This window comes from Schistocerca piceifrons, unplaced genomic scaffold (genome assembly GCF_021461385.2).
Source record: "Schistocerca piceifrons isolate TAMUIC-IGC-003096 unplaced genomic scaffold, iqSchPice1.1 HiC_scaffold_1153, whole genome shotgun sequence".
Lineage (NCBI taxonomy): Eukaryota > Metazoa > Arthropoda > Insecta > Orthoptera > Acrididae > Schistocerca > Schistocerca piceifrons.
In genome coordinates this window covers 35,001-40,000 of record NW_025726965.1, presented here as the reverse complement: position 1 = coordinate 40,000, position 5,000 = coordinate 35,001, and the positions used below count along the sequence as shown (strand labels likewise).

Genomic DNA, 5,000 nt, shown 5'->3' with positions numbered 1-5,000 from the left:
CCATGCACACAGTATTCAGGCGGGCTTGCCTGCTTTAAGCACTCTAATTTGTTCAAAGTAAACGTGCCGGCCCACCGAGACACTCAATAAAGAGCACCCTGGTAGGATTTCAACGGGGGTCCGCCTCGGGACGCACGAGCACGCACGGGGCGGTCGCACGCCTTCGGCTCGCCCCACCGGCAGGACGTCCCACGATACATGCCAGTTAAACACCGACGGGCGGTGAACCAACAGCGTGGGACACAAATCCAACTACGAGCTTTTTAACCGCAACAACTTTAATATACGCTATTGGAGCTGGAATTACCGCGGCTGCTGGCACCAGACTTGCCCTCCAATAGATACTCGTTAAAGGATTTAAAGTGTACTCATTCCGATTACGGGGCCTCGGATGAGTCCCGTATCGTTATTTTTCGTCACTACCTCCCCGTGCCGGGAGTGGGTAATTTGCGCGCCTGCTGCCTTCCTTGGATGTGGTAGCCGTTTCTCAGGCTCCCTCTCCGGAATCGAACCCTGATTCCCCGTTACCCGTTACAACCATGGTAGGCGCAGAACCTACCATCGACAGTTGATAAGGCAGACATTTGAAAGATGCGTCGCCGGTACGAGGACCGTGCGATCAGCCCAAAGTTATTCAGAGTCACCAAGGCAAACGGACCGGACGAGCCGACCGATTGGTTTTGATCTAATAAAAGCGTCCCTTCCATCTCTGGTCGGGACTCTGTTTGCATGTATTAGCTCTAGAATTACCACAGTTATCCAAGTAACGTGGGTACGATCTAAGGAACCATAACTGATTTAATGAGCCATTCGCGGTTTCACCTTAATGCGGCTTGTACTGAGACATGCATGGCTTAATCTTTGAGACAAGCATATGACTACTGGCAGGATCAACCAGGGAGCTGCGTCAACTAGAGCTGAGCAGCCGGCCGCCCGGGAGTGTGTCCCGGGGGCCCGCGCGAACACGCAAGCGTCCGCTCAATCATTCTGCAAACAGGAGGAGGCTGAGCTCCCCTGCACAATACACCTCGAAACCCTCTCAGGTCCCCGGCGGCGCGCAGCGCCGTCCCAAGTACTTGGTCGGGTTCGAGAGAGGCGCAATCGCCCGGAGTTAGGGCGAGTAGACGCTTTCGGTGCGACCACCCGTGCTCCCAACTGAGCTTGCCGCTGCCGACAGAGGCCCGGGAGCGTGCTGTCGTGGCATTGCCGGCGGGAGACAACACGCGCCACCTACGGTGACCGGCAGCTCCAACGCCAGCGCCACAGAAGGACAAAAGCCCCACTTGGGTGCCGAAGCGAACTCTCCCAGCACAGCGCACACGCCAACACATCCGCACAGCTGCGATACAAACCACCAGCGAGAACCGCTGGGGCGACCGAGCAGCAGACGGCGTCGCGGCGCCGAGCGCCGGGCGGCGGGCGCATCCTCAACGCACACAGTCCTCAATCGGACCAGCACACTGCAGATGTCCACCGCGCTTCGCACCGGCCCGCGAGGACCTACTTTGGCCGCACGGCGCCGCGCGCAGGGTGCGCCGGCGCGCAGCTGCGACGCCTGCCGCGTCCGTCGGCCGGCGCGCCTGCCACTGGCCGCCCCCACCAGCCGGCTGTAGCGCGTGCGCCCACGCACCGCGCGGCCAGCACGCCGGGAGGCGCCCCCTCACCGGCCGGGGACGGTCCCACCCAGCCACCGCCGCGTATCGCTTCACACCCAGATGCCGTTCAGTTTCGTCGGCATGGTGGGTATCGCTTGGAACAACCGGTTAGTACCTCAACCTATCGTCGCCATCACCGATTCACCCCTAGCGAGAACAACCGCACCACAACGGGTTACCATTTCTTCATTTGCGTAACTTCACCAGAAAACGTAGGCGTCCATCGCCATTTGCAACTTCAACCATTATTGCATGCCTGTGTCAGGTGTCACGCCACACTACGTCTGCCCACATACACGCAACAAAATGTGCACGCCTAGACAATACGTGGAAGGTGGGCCCCCGTACGTATGCGATGTCCATTGCTCGAACGACTGTCAACCGGCTTCTGTAGCATGTCGCAGATATGGAACGCGCTGCACCATGCCATCACGGTGTGTGAGGAGAGACGACTAGGTCCGAATACATCAACAGACAGCTCATGCTGATCGCCATCCACGGCGTCCGTTCCTCCCACACGTCTCTATGGCGTACCACACTGCAATCCAGCTCTCATAGGGAGACGACACGTAGCTGCGTGCACAATATTTGCACTGTATGGTCCGCCGTTTTGGGCGCAGTCGTTGTACGGTCACACATGTGCCACGATGTATCATTCAGTACATAAGGACGAATGTGCAGTACAGATTGTGGTTCACGCGTACGACATCAGCGGACAGTTGACACAGGCCGCACCACAACGTAGCCTGCGTACGTCGCATGCGAAGGGCATTGAACATGCAAACTTGTCACCAACCACCTTGCGAAGGCAGGGGGCAAGGTGGGGACGTGGGGAGAGGTGGGGGGGGGGGGGGGCGGCATGTACGCCCTGCTGCCATCCACATTACAGTGTACAGCAGGAGCATGTGGAAAGTCAGCAAGACTTGCAAGGTGTTTAACATGAAGCGATACACAGGGGAGCGGGCAGTGCGAGTAGCGAACTATATTGCGAGGGTTGCGGGTGGGCAACACTACACTAATTGAACGAGTCGTATAACAATTACAGAGCAGGTTTAGGCGACAACGTGGGTTACGATAGGCGACAACGTGGGTTACGTTAGGGGACAACGTGGGTTTACGTTAGGGGACAACGTGGGTTACGTTAGGGGACAACGTGGGTTACGTTAGGGGACAACGTGGGTTACGTTAGGGGACAACGTGGGTTACGTTAGGGGACAACGTGGGTTACGTTAGGGGACAACGTGGGGTTAGGTTAAGGCACAACATGGGTTAGGTTAAGGCACAACATGGGTTAGGTTAAGGCACAACATGGGTTAGGTTAAGGCACAACATGGGTTAGGTTAAGGCACAACATGGGTTAGGTTACGGCACAACATGGGTTAGGTTAAGGCACAACATGGGTTAGGTTAGGGGACAACATGGGTTAGGTTAGGGGACAACATGGGTTAGGTTAAGGCACAACATGGGTTAGGTTAAGGCACAACATGGGTTAGGTTAGGGGACAACATGGGTTAGGTTAGGGCACAACATGGGTTAGGTTAGGGGACAACATGGGTTAGGTTAGGGGACAACATGGGTTAGGTTAGGGGACAACATGGGTTAGGTTAGGGGACAACATGGGTTAGGTTAGGGGACAACATGGGTTAGGTTAGGGGACAACATGGGTTAGGTTAGGGGACAACATGGGTTAGGTTAGGGGACAACATGGGTTAGGTTAAGGCACAACATGGGTTAGGTTAGGGGACAACATGGGTTAGGTTAGGGGACAACATGGGTTAGGTTAGGGGACAACATGGGTTAGGTTAGGGGGACAACATGGGTTAGGTTAAGGCACAACATGGGTTAGGTTAGGGCACAACATGGGTTAGGTTAGGGCACAACATGGGTTAGGTTAGGGCACAACATGGGTTAGGTTAGGGACAACATGGGTTAGGTTAGGGGACAACATGGGTTAGGTTAGGGGACAACATGGGTTAGGTTAGGGGACAACATGGGTTAGGTTAGGGGACAACATGGGTTAGGTTAGGGGACAACATGGGTTAGGTTAGGGACAACATGGGTTAGGTTAGGGGACAACATGGGTTAGGTTAGGGGACAACATGGGTTAGGTTAGGGGACAACATGGGTTAGGTTAAGGCACAACATGGGTTAGGTTAAGGCACAACATGGGTTAGGTTAGGGGACAACATGGGTTAGGTTAGGGGACAACATGGGTTAGGTTAGGGGACAACATGGGTTAGGTTAAGGCACAACATGGGTTAGGTTAGGGGACAACATGGGTTAGGTTAAGCACAACATGGGTTAGGTTAGGGGACAACATGGGTTAGGTTAGGGGACAACATGGGTTAGGTTAAGGCACAACATGGGTTAGGTTAAGGCACAACATGGGTTAGGTTAAGGCACAACATGGGTTAGGTTAGGGGACAACATGGGTTAGGTTAGGGGACAACTTGGGTTAGGTTAGGGGACAACATGGGTTAGGTTAAGGCACAACATGGGTTAGGTTAAGGCACAACATGGGTTAGGTTAGGGGACAACATGGGTTAGGTTAGGGGACAACATGGGTTAGGTTAGGGGACAACATGGGTTAGGTTAAGGCACAACATGGGTTAGGTTAGGGGACAACATGGGTTAGGTTAAGGCACAACATGGGTTAGGTTAGGGGACAACATGGGTTAGGTTAGGGGACAACATGGGTTAGGTTAAGGCACAACATGGGTTAGGTTAAGGCACAACATGGGTTAGGTTAAGGGACAACATGGGTTAGGTTAGGGGGACAACTTGGGTTAGGTTAGGGGGACAACATGGGTTAGGTTAAGGCACAACATGGGTTAGGTTAAGGCACAACATGGGTTAGGTTAAGGTACAACATGGGTTAGGTTAAGGTACAACATGGGTTAGGTTAGGTTACACGTTGTTGTAAGGAAAGGTGTGGGGGGGGGGGGGGGGGGCGGGGCGGCAGGTTCGTTGATAGTGATTATAGTAAGTGAATGCTTGTGACATGATGAGATTTGTCACGTCAGGATGCACCTTTGGCTTATTAGAGGCGGCGCTCCAATTCTATGCTTGTGTCAGACCTGTGTCTTTGACTCATGTCATTGTTTGTGCGCTGTGACAGGAGGTACTATTGTGATGTTGGGTGCACCGTTGTATAGGACATGTGTGGGTGTTGGTGCCTTATCTGCGCAATGGTGGATGTCGAAAGGGTGGGATATTCTATTTTCCGCATGGACCTCCTGGTCTGGTTGTGATAGTGTGGATTGTGTAATGTGGCGGAGAGGATGCACTGGATGTTGTTCCATGCTGGTGCTTACATATTGTATGTGCGCCTGTTAGAAGCAGAGA

At 54.0% G+C, this 5,000-nt stretch overlaps 1 non-coding gene across 1 annotated transcript in view; it reads right to left on the bottom strand.

Moving 5' to 3' along the window:
* The window catches only part of LOC124728368, a 1,913-nt gene extending 1,012 nt beyond the window's left edge, over positions 1–901 (bottom strand). The window contains exon 1 of the ribosomal RNA XR_007007337.1: positions 1–901. This exon is cut by the window's left edge and continues 1,012 nt beyond it. This is a non-coding gene — a ribosomal RNA (small subunit ribosomal RNA).
* Between the last annotated feature and the right edge of the window lie 4,099 nt (positions 902–5,000).